General features: G+C 32.2%; 1 pseudogene; it reads right to left on the bottom strand.

The window, feature by feature from the left end:
* Window positions 1-2,723: 2,723 nt before the first annotated feature.
* Window positions 2,724-18,991, bottom strand: LOC123202292 (annotated as a pseudogene).
* Window positions 18,992-20,511: the final 1,520 nt, after the last annotated feature.

The following is a 20,511-nucleotide window of genomic DNA, read 5'->3' as shown; positions in this document are numbered from 1 at the left end:
AAAAAATTTGCTTAGTGGTTGAATTGTGACAATAAAGGTATTTTGAATACTTTATCAGGTTGAACTTTAGATTTTTTATGACATGATCTTGGTGGCGTTGGGCTTTATCATGTGAACATAACCAAATTGACAAGGTTTAATTGTCCCATTGTGAGGATTTTGCACCATGTGTTAACTTATACATTGAATGGGAGAAAAAATGCAAGCGAGAATGGATCGATACTAGATATGGTTTTGTTGAAGGCTGCCATGGATAAAAGACAAGTGGATATGGCGAAATGGTTAATTTATAAACTACTACTTGAGATTCAGGAGGAAAAGGTAGAGATCTAGTTTGTCATGATTGTCACATTCATTACTTTGAATTTGGAAATTTCTTTCAATGATAATGATAAAGCATACCTAAGGAAATTCAAAGCAAACCACTGAATAAACGTAAATGCTCTTTCAAAAATGATGATGATTGAAAAAGGTTAGAATGGTAGATGGCATTTAATCATGGCCAAAGGAAATAATGATGAAAATCAATCGGGAGATAAGCAGTTAGATGAACAACCAATTGGGCAAGAATAAGAGGTGCCGACTATGCCTAGTGTTCCTAGAATGCTTGAATTCAACTCCAAATAGAGTAAGAGGTCAAGTACTGATAAGGTTGATGAGGATATGTCTCCTAGTAATGTGGATCGACTGATTCAATATATGAAAGATAGATTCAACACTATAGAGTCATCTTAGAAAGCATAATTTGATGCAATTGAGGAATCCCAACTTGGTATGCATAGGGTAATCAAAGACCTGTAAGGACAACTCACTAGTCTGAGAAAGGATTTCTACAAAGATTGGGCATCTAAACTAAGAGATGACTTTCCCCCACCTCAACCATAAACTCTTTCTCATGTTTTTTTTTTTTTTTTTTTTTTTTTTTTGCATATGATGACTTTTTTGAGGAACATATTTAGTTTAGTGCTCAAACTTGATATCATGTTCATTGTGTTGTACTCATTTTGCCTAATAATTTTTGTCAATGTCCTATAGATAAAGATATTTAAACTGTTAGATACTATTTCTCTTATATCTAAGTAATATTAAATCATCTTCAATAGAGAGAAAAAGAGGATGTGACATTTTATACTTCTTATGTAAACCAAATGAATTTTATAATAATAATCACAAGATAAAAATATAAATTAAAATATTGAATGTGAAGTAAAAAAAAACTTGTGCAAGGGTAAGTCAAGCCATGATAAAAGATACATCCATTAATTGATGAAGTTTAGAATTATAGAGAAAATGATATTCATTTTACTTTTGACAAGGTAACGGGGGATTTATAATATGATAAAATGAATATTTTTATGTACTACTTAAAAGTAAAATGAGCATAAAGAATGTTATAAACATGTATTGTAATCGTATCAATAAATAAATTGAGAAAGTGGTAGTACCTTTTCCTTTCATTTACTTAGAAAATGGAGAAAGTGTATACATTTTATATATATAATTTATATACTTAAATAATATGTCATCATGTGATTAGATAATTTTGAATTAAAGATAAAATAACACTTAATTACATGATGACATATAATTTATATTCTTAAATTATGTATAACAAATGTATATACATAGCAGTGCTCAAAATACTTAAGTAAATTTATCTCTCTTATTTAAATTTAAATTTATATTATATTATTCTTTTTCTTTATTTTTTCTTTTTTCTCTTCTCTCACAAATTCTACCTCTTGTCCTTTTAAATTTCTCTTCTCTCATGTTTAGTCTTGCTCATCTTCCTCATCCCTATCAATACAAACTCTTTTACCATAGCGAAACCACAATTTCCTCATCTTGCCACCAACATTACAAACCCCACCACCACCACTACCATCAACACCCACCACACTCATGACAACATTCATTAACACCCATCACCACAGCCAGCTAAGGAACCAATTCTTATCTAGCCTTTGTTTGGCTTGATCAAAAAAAGTTTTTGTGGTGTGTATGGTTGTTTATTCTCATTCGAAATCAAATTGAATGACTTATTTTGACTTTGTTTGCTTATTTAACTTATCAAAGGTAAAGGTGGTTTCCATGTATAATTTCTCAATAGAAAAAATGGAGGCTAGTTAACAATGGGAGTCACACCACTTCAGTGCGATTGCGATTGACAACAAAATTGAATGATTTTAATTGTAATCATACAATTTCAATCGTAATTGTTCGAAGAAGATGTTATTTTGCTAGACTAGAACCTTCTCGATGCTATTTCGACCAAATCATATAATCACTAAGTGATTTGATCAATTAAATTGTACCAATTCACTAGTGATGTAATATGTTACAAACTATTTGAAATTTAAGTTTTTATGATTATTAATATAAATAAAGGTGAAAGCTATAATTCATAAAGTTTTGAGGGAAAATATTATTTAATTTTGTAATAATAGATGTATTTTTGTATTTTCATTATTTTTATCCTTAAATGTTTTTGAATTTATTAACCTGACCTAATAAAATATAGAACTTTGTTATTTTTTGACACGTGAAAACTTATCTTTTTGGCACGTTCCTTTAACAATTCTGATTATTGAATTTAAATATTTAGAGGGAAAACGAAAGCCTTGGGAATCACGTGAGTTCAGAGCCAACTTACAGGTAATTTCAGATGGTGCAGGTAAAGTTAAAGGCTAAAAGTTATAAAAATAAGACAAAAATATTCATTATTAAACAGGGTTTCATTGTTAATACAAAATCTGAAAGCGAGCAAATGATAACATTAAGAAACGTTATTTCAAGGGAATATGCTTCCGAACGGTTATCCCCATCCTCTCTCTCATGTATATTGTCTGTGGTGTAATCTTGCTGGCTAGCTCCCACTCAAAAGTGTGAACTAGAGAGGCGATAGTTAGATGAAGTACTCGCTCAGCTAATGACATCCCAACGCAAATTCTGCGCCCAGATCCAAATGGAATTAATTCATAATTTTGTCCCTTTTGTAGTCTATGTTTGATCCCAGAAACCTCTCAGGCTTAAAACACAAGGGTTCCACCCAATGTTCTGGATCTCTTCCTATGGCCCAAGCATTCACGAAAATTTGGGTATCTTTTGGTATGTGATATCCACTGAATTCAGTTTCTTGAATTGAATTTCTTGGAAGCAGCAATGGAATTGGCGGATGCAACCTTAGTGTCTCCTTCACAACAGCCTTTAAATAAGGAAGTTCTTTTATATCTGTCTCTTCAACCTTCCTGTTTCGCCCAACAGTCCGATCAAGCTCCTCCCTAATCTTTTTCGTTGATTCAGTGTTGTGCAGTAGTTCTGTTGTAGCCCATTCGAGCGTGCTACTTGTAGTCTCTGATCCGGCAAAAAACGTTTCCTGCAAAATATTTAATATACTTAACAGCGAATTTAAATACAATTAGTTCATGAACGTAATGTTTACCAGTATGATTATGATCACATTCTGATTTGAGATTTTGTCAGGCCCTTCTTTTCCAACACTTTCATACTCTACACTGCGTCCAGGAAGTCATTTATCCTCTTTTCTTTGGTCATTTTATTATCCTCGACCGTCCTCTCTTTCATCAACCCAGCAATTATGTGCATGGCCCGTCCCATGTCGCGGTCCATGCCCTTTTTGATTCCCTGAGGATCCAATCTTTGCAGGAATGGGAAGAAATCTGCCAGATTTGGCGCTCCAGCCCACTCCATGACCTTGCTCATCGCAGCGAAGAACTCCTCCCCTTCTGTGGAGTGTGAGTTTAGAAGATCCCGGGACAAAGTAAGGTTGCCTATTATGTTAAATGCCATAACGAAGAGGTAATGAACTAAATTTAGCTCTCCTGATTCTCCCCTCGCTTGTGCTGTGGCAACATCATCCTCGATAAACTGTAACATGTTGTCTATGCACTTTCGCCGAATTTGAGTAGTGTCGTTGATTCTCCTGTTGATTAAGAGCTCCATTGAGCAGATACGTCGAAGGATGCGCCAGTAGGCGCCATATTGCCCAATTGCAAGTGATCCCTGATTGTAGTTATGAGATGTAACTGCAATCGGACACTTGCGGTCACAAAAGATATGGTCGTGACTCGTGACTTTTGAAGAACTCAGTGGCAGTCTTTGCAGATTGCATAGCCAAGGTGTTGACAGATCCAAGCTTTAACCAAGGTATAGGTCCGTAATTAGGTATGAGATTGTAAAGGGTTTGGTGTGGAATTGTGCCAAGATCAAAGATATTGCCAACGATTGGCAAGCCTGGAGGCGCCGGTGTTTCCGTCTAGCGTTTTTAGACTCCTTACCTCTCAGTAGAAGAATCAAAGTTACCAAGAAGAAAAAAGTACTCGACCAAACAATCCAACTGAAGATACTGTCCATCTCTCCTATCATCTGTGGTTCAGATTTTGTTTACCGACACCTTATGTGCTACGGGATCTGGAGAAGATATCATTATTATGGTATCATCCACTTGCCGGTTCCAAGAAGATATTCACGTGATAGAGAAAAAAAACCAGCGACATACAAACAAAAATGGTTAATTTATAATTTATATATAGGCCAAAAGACTTGTTCCACCCAAAGCAGATTGAATTCCCCGATTCCCACCTTGCATCTTGAAAAAATCCAAATATGTCTATATGTTAAATTCTGTCAAAATTCTCTATTAAATTTAAGGATGTACTATTATTTAATAAAATAATTAAAAAATTAAATTTTTATTATATTTTAAAGAGAGTATTTTGCTTTGAATTTCTATCATTTTAGGTATTTATTGGCTTTCGTGTGAAGTTTATGATTCATGGAAGTCATGTTCTCATAATAAATGTGTTATTACATGTGTTGAATATATCAGTCTTATTAAGCTTTAAGGTGGAAACATTCCCGCGAATGGATATAAGTTTGATTTGTATTGAAATAACAAATATGTGATTTTCGTTTTACGCTATTTTAGTGTTGTATTTTATCTTGTCATTGGTATTGGGAACTTTTATTGTGATTAGTCTACCCAAAGTCAATCAAAATGGACTGAAACAAAATTTCTAGACATGCACAAATTATTAATTGTGGTGAAAAAATGATCGTTAATCAAATAGGATAGAGATTTCATACATGATAAATAATTGTACATAAGACCTATGCAATCGTTCATGACATGTAAGTAGGCATAGCATCGAGCCTTGAGGGCAAGGCTGACTTGCTAGCACGACAAGGCCTACAACATGGCCTAGGGCCCTTTGGACAGTGTCGTTGTCGACCCGCAAAATTATGTCTTTTATATTTTTTTAGTTTTATAATTTCCAAATTTTCGTTAATTTAATTATTTATTGTTTTTAATGGGACATACCCTCTTGGGCCATGCCAAAAATAAGGGATATGGGTTTGGCCATAGGTCAGGTTTGCCCTCCCTACCATGCTTATTTGTAGCATAAGACTGATAAACACTTATGCAAAAAAGTGCATGACCATTCATATTGTGAAAAAATGATTTTGCCCATAGGATCTACTTATGGTTGTGAACATGAACTGTAACACCCTCAAGTACGCAACAAGGCATTACTACTCTTTCTTAGACTTAGATTCAAATCTTAAATGAATTCAACTTAAAACAAAACCAAAATATTTATTTTAACCTGACATATTGACACAAACCTTGATGATTTGATGCAAGACCCAACGTTCAAGAAGATATTTTCCCTATGATTAAATCAGTTTCATCACTGAAATGAACTTTGACCCGAATCGATATGGAATCGAACAAACCTCAGTATCAGAATGGTGAACGCCATAAGATGATTTTGATAAGTTCAAAGATTAGTAATGTAATAGTATGCAAAGTAGGCCAAAAGATCCTTTCATGATAAAAAAAATAAGTTTTTATAATACAATGCCAACTTAACTCTAAAACTACCCATGACCCAATGGACTTCCAAACTTCCCAAACCCATTACCTAATTAACTACCAAAAACACTAATTAAATTAAAAGAATATATGTCAATTGGCTCAATAAAGTCTAACCAGGTCACAAACAAGACTAAAATTTATAAAACCTGAAAATCCTGAATTTGGTAAACAAAAACTACCTGATACACACTAAAATAGCCTTTATTTAGGCCTACAAATCAAGTGTAACCGACGAAGTGGTTGATGTTATAGAGCTCAAAACATGCTTCGTGTTGATATATTACAAGCCCCATAACTCCTTCCGGGTCAAAAGTTATGGTCATTCAAAGTCTGTTTGCATGCTTCAATTAGATTTTGTCATAAGTTTGGGCCTGAATCAAGGTGACCTCTTTGTTGGCTCTTTCAAGCCTCCAGTCCTCCTTGAGTGAGTAGTTTTTAGTCTTTAAGCCCTCCACGAGTCCCACCAAGGTCTGTTGCGCCTTCTTAGCTTAGCTCCTCATAACTGGCCTGATCGAAATGTGTGGTGGATCTCCCTGATAACTCGATGCTTCCACGATGCCTTCATCACATATGATCGTGTATAGTAGACACACACTTTTACGTAATTAGCCATACAAGCAACCTATGTGAGTTGTCACATTAGCAAAAGTGAAAGGATGTATGCCTATACATCTATATGATGTATGATTGTATATCATCTTATAATATGAATCTCATTTGAAGAAGGATTCAAGAGAAGGAAGAATAAATAAATCAGTCATAACCTCTAAACCGTAATTTTTGCCTCTTGTTCACTCAAAGCAAAAAGAGAGAGGGAGAATCAATAGAAGAGGCAAGCTAACAAATCACCGTAATAAGGATTGTTGGTGCAAGAGAGAAAACCGATGAGTCAAGAGAGGAGAAAGAAACCAATGAAATTTTGCTTGTTAGAAACTAGGAAAGTAAAATCTTGGTCTATCTTTTGAATTCAAGTTCTTGATGCATCCTTTCTTGAAATATAATTAGCAATAGGAAAAAGACTAATTCTATGGCATTGTTATGAAATATGAAAGTATACTGATCTTGATTACTTGCCTTAATATGTTATTCTAGACAGGAACATAATATAGAGCTTGAATTGACAATGTATTATCAAGAAAACGAAGTTTAATATGACTACCATAGGTTGGAATTTGATTACTCAAGGAAATCTAGCCAAGAGTGGCCAAAATTTGAATTTTAGGATGTCATGTGCTGTTGAGACTTAAAAGTTACATGCGTACATGAGCTAAAATTATGAAATGCATGTACGTCCCTTCTCTGAAATATGATTTCATCAACAGATGTATTATGTCTCACTCGCAAGTGTATAAGTTGACAAGTAATATATTAGACATTAATCCCATAATGATTGGGATCTAACTACTAATTCCTTTTACAGTCTAGATTAGCTACAGAATCTGATCTATACTAAAACTGTATTAATTAATACATTAAAACTATTACTACTACCAAGTTACAAAAATAATGCGATTCTGCTACAGTTAACGAAACTTATATATCAATAATATCCTAGGGCTAAGATTTCATCGGTAGTCCCATTTAAACTTGTAGTTAACCATACATGTTCTCTTAAGCTTGTGATATGTTGATGGCTGGATATCATATGTTACCTTAGTTTTCCTTTTGAGTTTGACTAAGCATGTAAGCATTAAATAAGCATCTACTCTAGCGGTACTTGGTTAATATGAACTCTTTAAACTCTATGACACCAATGACTCTATAAGGAATTAATCTATCTTTAATATCAGGTATCCAAGTTTAATAAATACATGAACTAATTCTGCATTAACCTCTCATTAGTCTACATGAACCTACTTGTTAAGGTAATGCCTTAGAGTCAATTAATTTGTACATTTGTAATAATGTAATTTATTTATTAATTAATAAAGGGTATTCTATTATTCATGCATATAAAAGTTTTGCATAATATGTTCGAATGAATAATATGCCCTTCGAATGATAGAATCATGATGAGAGGATTAAATGACCGATTGTAGAAACCCTATTCACACATTAGATAGTTATTCTAAAAACATCTATAATCCTGATGTTACTATAATCAAAAGCATAAAGTAATAATAATTGGATTAGTATAGTATTTTTAGAATGTTCATTTAATGTGTGTATAAAGTTCTCACGATCTGTCATTTGATCCCCTTATTACAATTCTATCATTCTTAGGACATATTATTCATTCAAACAAATTATGTTAAACATTAACATGCATAAATAACTTAATAAATAGATAAATTACATTATTACAAATGTACAAGTCGATTGGATCTAGGGCAATACCCTAAGAAACTATTAACTGTATATTCATCTTTTTAGTGTTTTATCCTAAAATTTAATGAGATTAAAACCCCATAAGTACAATCTAAAGGTATAATGGTAATTTAAATTTAATTTTGTGTTTAAACCTCTCAATTGTTTCTAGGTGGTAGTTTAGACTTTTAGTAACTTTGATTTTTGAGATTTAAAGATTTTTAAACTTTGAGTGAATTCTTTTGCATATTTAAAATGTTTAGCGTAAAGAAGTGTGCAGGTTTGAAATTGTTAATTGAAGACATGTATATAAGCATGCCCTATTCCTAATAATCTTGTTTCACTACTCCTCTCCACCAAAGAAAATGATTTTCTCTTCTCCTTCCATTAAACAAGCAAAATACCATTTGTTTCTCTTAAATTTCTGCAAGATTTTTAATTGAGATACCTTCCACAAAGTATTTCATTTTTTTCTTATTTTTATTCTAAGGGAATTGAGGTTAAGGAAGATTAAACTAGGGACAAAGAAATTCTCAAGCAAGGTAATTAGTAAAACTTCACCACTCGCCTTATGAAAGAAGAGGTTGTTATTTTTGCTTTTTGAATCCAATAAATTGCATTGAATTGTTGAGTTTAAGATTTTATGAAGCATGGTTATGATTTGGTTGTATGAAAATTTCATAAACTCTTTATAAATGATGAGACACCATTATTTAATTGATTGTATAATTGTGTGTAGATTGAGGTACGGTGATATGAATTTTAATTAGCATGCTTAATTAGGTGGAGTATGTGTGTTTAGAGAGTTTAGAGGGAGGTTTATTTGATCCTCAGGTGAATTGAACTTGATTAACTTGATTGTGGAATGAGATTAGATGAGTTTAGAAATGAAAGTGCACTTTCTATGACAAATATCACAACATCAAAATTGTAATGTCACGACATAGGATGGGAATAGCGATGCCAGTACATGAAAAAAATGAATGTTGTAATATTAAGTTGCCTTCACTTATGCAAAATCTGCTTGTCGCAACATTAAAAAATGCATATCATAACACTATGTTGTTTTGCCTAGAAAGTTGTTTGAGGCTTGTTTCGAATCCTTCCTATGAATAAAACTGCTTTCCTGATGATAGGAATGTGAGGCATGAAAGGTTTAAGTCTTATTAGGAATTTTCATTGATGACTTATGACATATTATGAATGCTTTGAACAAGGTTTCAAACATGTTTATGAAATGTCTATGATAAGTTTACAAAATGCTAAAAACGTGTTCTTGAAAAGTTCAAGAAACATTTATGTAATGTGAATGTTCAAGATGCAAGTTTTCAAATAAAAATGTGAGCATGTTTGTATAAAAAGGGACTTGACCCTATACATGAAAGCAAGTTAATAGATGCCCAAGGAAATACGTTTCAATATGAAAGTGAAATTTTAAAGTTTTCATAGGATAAATATGGTTAGAGAACTCATTGAGCTACTTGCATACCATAAGTTTACAAGTGACAACAATGATGTGCACAAAGGAATGAATGAAAAGGTGTATGGAGAAGAGTCACTTAAGTACCAATGTTACTAGCAGACTGTAGCTCAATCAACTACTTAGTTTTGAATCCATGCTTCAATTTAATTTGATCAAGATTCAAAAAAGAAATGAAGAAAACAAAAATTTTTTCTTCATGACTTCCATGAAGATAACTTATACATGCATTGCATCATATCATGTACGTACAAATGCTTGAATGACATAGTGTTTTAGATATGGTGCATAAGGTATAGTCTTATCTATGTTTTTAAGATAAGATTAGACATTGCCCATGACTTAAGGATTAGAAAGATTGACTACTTAATTTAATGAATTATAGTCACCTCATGGTCTTTCATGTTTTGCATGTAATAAGAAATGGAGGTTGGGAAACACAATTAGCAAGGGCATGGGGGGAAGATGATAAAACTTTGAAAATATTTAATGTTTAATCAATTAGCATGTTTCTTTTATTATTTTGCATAAAGATATTAGATTCAACAGGGAATATTTTATTACATTGGAAAACATCGTAAAATGTTTTCATTAATTATGTCTACTTCAGTTTTGAAATTCTTGCAATGGTTTTAATTGATAGAAACTAAAATGAAATATTTTAAACTTATAAAATTTTCACATTTTTATCCTTAAGTATTTATGTCATAATATTTTTGTACAAACTTTTCACAGTACGAAATTGTCGTTCAAACAAAAGATAAGTGGGTAATATTATTATACATAATTATTTTTATCAATGCCCTAAATATAAATAAATGAGTTGTTAAAATTCTTGTTAATTTTAAAAGATATATAAACTTTTAGAAGTTGTTTCTCTTAAATCTAAATAGTATTAAAATCATTTTCCTTAGAGAAAAAGAAATGTGACATTCTCTACTACTTAAGGAAGCCAAATGAATTTTAAAATAATAATCAAAAGAGAAACATATAATATTAAATAATGATTGTGAAGTAAAGATAAATGCATACAAGGGTAACTCAAGCCATTTTAAGAGAGACATTTATTAACTGATGAAGTTTAGCATTAAAGAGAATGACATTCTTCCCCGCCCAAAAAAAAAAAAAAGAGAAACTGATGTTCGAGTTACTTGTAACAAGGTAATGATAGAACTATAATATGATAAAAAATATATTTTTTTATATGACTTAAAAGTAAAATGAGGAAAGATAATTGGAATGTTATAAACTAGGGATGAGTGGGTTCGAATATCCTGTAAATTTTTTAGAAATCGAAATTAGAACTGACTAGTTCCTAGGAATAGAAATCGAAACTTGAAATCTGTAAGGTCGGTTCCTATCTAGAACTAACCTTGTAGGTTCTGGTTTCTACCCAGAATTTGTTATATATACACATATCTATATTGTAACCATCCATTATGAAATGAGAAAAAAAAAAAAAAAACATGATGACTCTAAAAAATTGCTCTATTTTATCCTAAATTCAATTCCATCTAATTATATGCACATTCAAATCAATTGTATGAGAGACTCATGTTATTACTTTTCTCATGGTAAAATAGACCTCCAAAACATCAACCAAAAAAAAAAAATCAAAACCATCCACTAACACAAGATCAAGGTAAATACATAATACACTTTCAATTTCAAGTAAAGGGACAATTATTGGACTAGCTATTTAAAAATAATAATAATAACTCTACCTCAAACAAAATATTTCTTTAAAATAGAAAGACAAAACAAATCTCATTAAAACAAAAGAAACCATAAGAAGTAAAATTACAGGATAAATAACTTCCCAATTTCCATAAGAAATATAAGGGTCATTGAGGAAAACAAAACACCTTGAAACCTGTGGGCACAAAATTCAACTCAAAAAGACCATTTTGTTAACGCGTAGTTTTGTTGTTAGTTACTCATTTGCCCCTCCAAAGCAAATTTCCTATCTACAAAAGAAGACATACTCTATGCTTGAATTGAACATGCTTTCGAATTTTGTTTCATCATGTTTTAAGTTTCTAATCTCAAGTGGAACATTCTTTGTAATAAAGCAGCAAATGTTGACTGAAAGAGTTTAAGATGTAGGGATTTTACGATCTTTGACAGTGGAATAATCAGATTGAAATTTTAATTTAATATCAAACAATCCGTAAAACCCTTTTCTAAATTAGTAAGATTAATTCACAAACATACAAAACAAATATAGGGTGTTTGTTAGATATAGTTGCGTGGGTGGCTCCTTCATTTTTCGTTGATAAAGAGAGGTTACAAAGTAGCCACTATTAGTACCAAGCATAAGTCTACTCCTCGGTATCCACACGAAGTAGTAACTATGAATGTTTAACTATACTCATGGCTTGCTAGAGCCAAAGGATGAATTTATGTGAGAGGAAAGGAAAAATCTTTCTACAGTGGCTAGGGTATATTTAATTAAAACGAGGAATACACATATATATACACTTCACATGTTTGCCACCTGGGACTTGAATATTTCCCAAGCAACACATTCATGCAGGCTTGGCATAAATTAATGTGCCAGGCAGACATGAGTTGTGTGGGAAAAATTCCTATCTAGCTTCCACGTATACAACTCATCAACGCTGTATAGTTGATCAATGTAATTAAAGTGTATATATTCCGTCATTAATATCCTATTAACGTTTCACCATTTTTGGCATTCTACCCAATTTTGGAAGATTCCAATATTAATGAAGATAGGATAAAATCCTATCATAATCCTAATTTAAATTTCAAATTAGGTGACATGGATTTGAGTCAATCCAACTCAATCTTACCAAATCTTGCATATACCTTAATAACTCAAGATTATTACTCTAAGGTCCCAAAATATATTAAAATATATTTATGGTCTATAGACCTTTCCAAGGCTTTAAATTCTCCAACCAACATTCATACCAAATCTAACTTGGACAATCCTTATGCCTTTAGAGTTCATCAACTCCTTTTATATGTGACCTATAAGTTCTCCACTAAGTTGGTAAAGATCAGATTTGTGTCGAGCTTTCAATCCGACATCCATTTGGACAGAAACCAAAATTGATCTCTAGTAAGACATGATGTTTATTCGATTAGTAGAAGTCAGCATATGACTTCTTTTAATCAATCAGTGATATGATTTTTTATACAATTCAATCCTTTTGTCATACAATATCTCTTCAAGGTTAATGTATAGATTAAGTGTCTCGCTTAGGTCCCTTCAAATTACATATATTGACTTCTGTTAATGACCAAATAATATTGAATAGAGCATAAACTCAATTCCACTTTGGCCACATATTTAGTTGGTCATTTACATTCTTTAATAGGCTCTAACTAAGATATCAACTTCTATGCTTAAGAGTAATGAATTCTTTGTTGATCTATCATAGTCTTCGTACAAATCTTGATATGACTAATCATCACCATTCTAACAATTCTCTTATTAGATTACATTAGGCTGGTGTCAAGTCATACTGATCCTTGTATAAGATAGTTCGATAACCTTAAGTTTAAGGATCACATGTATCTCATTTTACTAATAGGATATTTCCCATAGACATTAAAGCAACCATCCATATGGAATCCTCTTGATGAGTCAGTTCGATGGACATTTTTACAATGTGCACCCATGTGTTATAATAAGTCGTCAACAAACAACTTTAACATATGAGAATTGCCATTATCTTTTGATGAGATTGTTTAACACTATGATAACTCTATCACTATTATTTGTGCCCTTTATCATAGAATATCAAAGTTACGAGCATTTCAAAAACACCTATCTAATGTGCACATAAGGTTTTCATAATCTGGTGTCGAGCACTGATATCTTTGTCATAATTCTACTATTCTTAAAACAATTTTCTTTTTCATAATATACAAATAATATAAATGCCATTTTTATTAATTAGATACCAAATATTACATTAAACATTAATTGTGATAATTCGCTTTAGGGCATTACCTTAACAATCTCCTACTTGCACTATAACTAATCAAACATATATTTAATGCCATATGAGACTACATGTCTATCATGCTTTTATTGTGACAGAGGTTTCATCAATGGGTCAGCCAAATTGTCATCAGTATCTATTCTTCATATCTACAGACCTCTATACTGAATAATATATCTAATCAGGTGGTATCTCTTGATTATGTATTTGGATTGTTGGTGAGATTATGGCTCATTTGCTTGCGTTGCCACTCTGTTGTTGTCACAACAAAGTTCTATAGGATTTTTTATATGTGGGACCATACCAAGTTCAATGACAAACTTCTTGATCTATACCACTTCTTTTATCACATCTAATAAAATAATATACTCAAACTTGATCGTAGAATCAGTCACAATGCTTTACTTGGACCTTTTTTAACTGATTGCTCCACATTTAGGCAAAACACAAATCTTGATTGGGGTTTGAAATCATCTCGATCTATTTGAAAACTAGCATCACTATATCCTTGTACAATGAACTCAGATTGTCCTCCACAAACTAGTAACATATTTTTAGTCCTTTTAAGGTACTTGAGAATGTTCTTAACAACCATCCAATAACATTCTTAAAGTGTATGAGACATCAACTCTCATATATAACATGACATACATAATTGATCCTATCGCAAAAATATAAGGGATCAACCTCATCTTATCTCACTTTTATTGTGTTTTAGGACACATATCATTAGAGAAATATACTCTATGACTCATCATAAGATATCCTCTCTTGGATTTTTCTATGTTGAATCTTTTTAGCACTTTGTCAATGTATATGCTTTGACTTAGTCTAAGCAGCCTATGTGATCTATCTTTGTAGATCTTAATTTCAAGGATACATGCTACTTCTCGTTAGTCTTTCATAGAGAAACACTTGGATAATCAAGTCTTTATTGATTGCAATTTTGGTATATCATTCCCAATAATTAATATGTCATCAACATATAATATTAAAAATACTATCTTGCTCCCGTTGACTTTTTTGTACACACATGGCTTATTTTTGTTTATAATGAATTTGAATTCTCTTATGACTTTGTTAAAACAAATGTTCCAACTCCTATAAGCTTGTTTGAGTTCATAAATGGATCTTTGTAACTTACATACCTTGTTCGCTTGTCCATCAAGAACAAAACCATTGAGTTGTGCCACATACACATTTTCTACTAAGTTTTTGTTCAAGAAAACAATTTTGACATCCATTTGACAGATTTCATAATCATGATATACAACTATTACAAGCATAATCTGAAAAGACTTCAGCATTGCGACTGGTGAAAAAGTTTTGTCATAATTTATGTCATGCTCTTATGTGAAACCTTTTGTAACCAATCGTGCCTTATAGGTTTGCATATTATCTTCCACGTTAGTCTTCTTTTTAAAGGCCCATTCATACCCTATAGGTTCTATCCCTTTAGGTAGATCTACCAGAGTCTATACTTGGTTCTAGTATATGAAGTCTATTTCAGATTTCATAGCTTTAAACTATTTAACAGAGTCGAGATTCGAGATAATGTATTGGTAAGTCTTAAGTTCATCATCTTAAATGACTAGTACATCGTTATACTGAGTTAAGAGATAACCAAACCCCTTTAGCTTGCCATGTACTTGATTAGACTTATACGACTCATGTGCATGTTAAGTTGGCTGTGTAACAACCTCTTTACGATGCTCAACCTCATAAGGTGGCACATCTTTCTAATCTATGTTTGTGGTTTCTTGTGATGTCTAAACGTCATCAATTTTAATCTTTCTCCCATTCGTTCTTCTAGAAATAAGCTCATTTTCTAAGAAAATTCTGATCTGAGCAATGAAAACCTTTTGCTCGTTCGGGTGGTAGAAACATAATTTATTAGTTTCTTTAGGATACCCCACAAAGATACATATTTTAGATTTGGAACTTGGTTTGTTCAAAGTCAATTTCTTGATATAAGCTTTATTGTCTCAAACCTTTAGATATTCTAAATTGGGTTTTCGCCTAGTCCATAACATAAAAGGAATTTTATCTATAAACTTGGACGTGACTCAGTTTCAATGTATACGTAATTGTTTCTAGAGCATATCCCTAAAATGACGTGGGTAAATCCGTAAAGCTTATCATGGATCTAACTGTGTCTATCAAAGTTATATTCTTTCATTTAAATACACCATTATGTTGTGGTGTACTAGAAGGAATGAGCTCTAATATTATCTCATGTTCCTTTAGTTAATCTTTGAACTTAATATACAAGTATTCACCTTCTCAATCACTTTGAAGGATCTTTATACTATTTTCAATTTGTTTTTCTACTTCGCTTTTGAATTCATTGAATTTTTCAAAGCATTCAGCTTGTGTTTCATTAGATACATATAGCCATATATACTCAGATCATTAGTAAATGTTATGAAGTAAAAGTACTCATTCCTAGTTTGCATTGTTAAGAGTCCACATACATCGCTGCGAATAATGCTTACAATTCAGTTGCTCTTTCATTATGTCCATTGAAGGGCAACTTGGTCATCTTGCTTAAGAGGCATAATTCGCATTCACCATTTAGACTCTAGATCAAATGATCATAAATCCCCGTTTTGTGAAGTTTCAAAATAAGTTTTGGTCATATATGAAAGAGCTTGAAATGCCACATATATGTGGTGTTCATATCAGAACATTTAGTTATTTTATTTTTGATATTATATATTTTATCATTCAAATCAAGAACATGATGACCATTTTTTAAACTAGCAATTCCATAAGGAATATAATTCAAGCTGATGGTTATAACACCATTAATAATCAATAAAGAATATCCAAACTTGTTCAAAGCGGACAAATAAATTAAATTCCTAGAAATGCCAGGAACATAAAAATAATCTTGGAGTTCCAAAATAAGCCCATAAGACAAATTGATAAACAACTTCATATAGGTGATACAACTATCTTGGCTCAATTTCCAACATAGTGGTCCACTTTTTCTTTGGTCAGTAGTCTACTTTCCCTTAGTTCTTGCATATTAAAACAAATGTGAGAACCACATCTAATGTTCACAACCCAAGACATAGATGTTGTAGTGTTTATCTTAGTAACAAATTACCTGAAGCTAAAACAACCGACTTGTTCTTGCTTTTAAGGTAAGCCTTGTGATGTTTCCTTCAATGTCTGGCCTTGCTACAGTGGAACCAAACAACTTTGCCTTTTCCAACGTCACTTATAGGTTGTATAAGGGTATAAGCCTATTTTTGGGCTTTACGCTTGAACTTGGTCTTGACCTGACCCTTACCTTTGCATTTTGCATACATTGACATCTACCAAAAGTACATTAGCAGACTTTTTCACCTCCTACTCAATAGTCTTAAGCAACCCAAAGAGCTTAGGGACTTTTCACTTACAAGATAGTTCATAATGAACATGCCATATGAGTTAGGAAGGGAGTACAAGACAAGGTCAATGGCTAAGTCATATTCCATAATCTTCCCCAATGATGCCAACCGTTTTATATAGCCAATCATTTTGACTACATGACAACTTGCACTTATAAAGTGCTTTTGACAACTCGTAAATCTTATATGTCATACGAATTGTGAACATCTCATGAAAGTGAAGAAGAATGGATTGGGCGTCTATGTCTTCATATTGCTTTTATAGCTTAAGTGTCATAGCAACCAGTATTAAACACTAGACATCATTGGAGTAATCCAAATACTTATTATAAGTATCCTTAAACTTTTGGGTGGTATTGAGACCAGGCTCAAGAGGCATTACTCCTTCAAAAACGTACAGTTTCTTTTCTTAGCATAGTATGATCCAAAGGCTTCAGTACCAATCATTGAAGTTACTGCCTTCAAGCTTATTTTCATTCTTTAAAATTGATAAAAAAATTCATATTGTTTAACATGGTGGGATTTGGATCTTCATGTGCAAAAAAGTAAATATCAATAATCTTGATTTTAATTAATTATTTTCAATATGGTCTTTATTGAATAAATCCTCCTACTATTTTATTCAAGCCAACAACCCTCTTTGTTAGACTTGGGAACTCTTGATGGACTTCCTAGTGGGCTAAAATCCAATTACATTAACTCTCTCATTTGCTTTGATGAACAAGTTTGAATTAATCAATAAGTACGCCAATTAAACTAATCACAAAAATCCATAATCTCTACTTTAATAGTTAGCATATATCAATTGTGACTCTTGGTTTACAATAAGGTGTATACTACATATCACCTATACAACGACAATTGCATGTCCTTGACTCTCGGTTTCGCCTTTGTTTTGGTGAACAAGCTAGGTGTAGAATTTAAGTCGGACCCAATACCAACAATTATTTGGTTTTCCACTTGGAAGAAGTATACCCTTCACTTTGGTGAACAAAACTCTAATGAACAACGGTTTGTCTTGAAGAATTGTATTAAAAGGCATTGGTTATTTTCGACTTAATATGTTTAAAAGATTTATTACAGTCTCACCAATTTTAATTGTTTAGCATTTGAGATGATTATTTTGAAAATAAAACCTAAAATGCATACTACAACGTAAATTTAAATGTGTCAGTAGACAATTTCAACTAATGCTAATTCTCCAAGTTGTGAGAAATTGACTGGTCAACCTACGTCTTACTCTTCGAGTCATTAACAATCATTCTTCAATATTTAAGAGTACAAGACTTTATCTCCCAGTTACAATTTTTCTAATAAAGAAAAATAAATTCTATTCTAATTTTACATTCATAAAATAGAAACCTCAAGTTGCATTTCAAAGAAAGTTAAGTGAAAAGAGAAATACATCGGAAATTGAAAGAAGCCAAGACACACATGTCCTATTTTAAAATTACAAACTCATTAAAAACATTCATAACATAGGTTGTTCAACTATATATCAGGCACTATGCATATCAACAAAAATGCATATATATAATCAAAATTAAAAGACTATTAATTTTAATTATTTTAACCCAAGTGTGAATTTATATTTTAGTTGTTTAAATTTTACACTGTTACAATTCAACCCTAAAGTCTAGAAAAAATTGTAATTCAATCCCAGTTCATCAAAATGGGACTAAATTGAATTTTTCCTACCTAAGTCAAGTGTGCGGGAAGTTGCTAGTCGTGTATGACATATTTCTAAAATTCACCAAAATTCTAGAAACGTGCATAACTTGTAGAATGGCTTTGTGTCATCCATACTAACCATGTATGACCATGCCATTCTTGGAACAACATAGGCACGACTAGCACAATGAGTGTTCAGCCATGCCATCCTTGAGACAACATGGGCATGATTAGCACAAGGAATGTCCAACCATGTCATCTTTGGCATAACATGGGTATGGCTGATATAAGGAGAGTCCAATTATGCTATCCTTGTGAATACATGTGCGTGGTTAGCACAAGGAGTGTTCAACCATGCCATACTTGAAAAACTCAAATGTCAAGAGAAGGTCTAGCATGCACCCACGCTAGGTGCCACCCACGCACATTGTGTACATAGGCGTTGTTGGCGTGTTTCTCTATTAAGTTGCTGTAAAGCAATTCAGTTAAAAATCTCTAAGTTTTGGTAGGCTACAGTATCGGGATAAGGTAACATGGCACATAAACCATGATCTCACTAGTAGTAACTTTTGAAATATGCAACAACAAGTATTGAAATTGATTTCTTGTAGCAATGTGAAACTAATTCAGCCTTTAACCAAAATTTTAATAACTTGCATATTAAATTTGACAATATCCAACAAAATTTAGAGAGAAAAAAAAAGAGTCAATAAAAGCAACACCAATTTAAATTCTCATTGCATTAATCACAAAATTTCTTTAAAATTTTTACAATAGCAATTTACAAATTACTAACATTCGATATTAACAAATATCTTGCAATCGAATACAACAATACATAGGTATTTAATTTTGTAAATTAATCCCTCAAGGGTGACTCTAATACCATTGTAGAGATTTTGTGATCTTCGACAATGGAATAATTAAATGAAAATTTTAATTTAATATCAAATAATCTGCTAGATCATCCCTATAGTAAGGTTAATTCACAAACATGCAAAACAAACATAGGGTGTTTGTTAGATATATTTGCATGGGTGGCTCCTTCATTTTTCATTGATGGAAAAAGGTCCCAAAGAAGTCGTTATCAGTACCAAACGTAGGTCTACTCCTCGGTATCCATATGAAGCAGTAACTATGAATTAGAGGACAACTTTAGGTGAGAGAAAAGGAAAAAAATCTCTCTACAATGGTTAGAGTTGAATATATTTTGCAGTGTATATTTTTAATTAAAATGAGAAATAGGCATTTATATACACTTCACATTTTTGCCACCTATAACTTGAATATGTCCCAAGCAGCATATCTATGCACACCTGGCACAAATTAATTGTCAGACAGACATAACTTGTGTGGGAAAAATTACCACTTAGCTTCAACGTATACAACTCATCAAAGCTGTACAATTGGTCACCGTAATTAAGGCGTGTATATTCCCTCATTAATATCTCATTAACTCTTCGCCATTTTTTCTATTCAACCCAAAATTTGAAGATTCCAATATTAATGAAGATAAGATAAAATCCTAGCGTAATCCTAATTTGAATTTTAAATTAGGTGACGTGGATTTCAGTCAATCTAACTCAATCCTGTCGAATCTCACATACACTCGAGCAACTTATGATTATTACACTAAGATCCCAAAATTTATTATAATATATTTTGGGTCCATTGACGTTTCCAAGGCTCTAGATTCTCCATCCAAAATCTAACCTGACTCCAATTTGGACAATCCTTATGCATTTAGAGCTCATAAACTCTTTTTGTGTGTAACCCATA

This window comes from Mangifera indica, chromosome 18 (genome assembly GCF_011075055.1).
Source record: "Mangifera indica cultivar Alphonso chromosome 18, CATAS_Mindica_2.1, whole genome shotgun sequence".
In the NCBI taxonomy this organism is placed as follows: Eukaryota; Viridiplantae; Streptophyta; class Magnoliopsida; order Sapindales; family Anacardiaceae; genus Mangifera; species Mangifera indica.
This window is presented reverse-complemented; position numbering and strand designations above follow the sequence as displayed.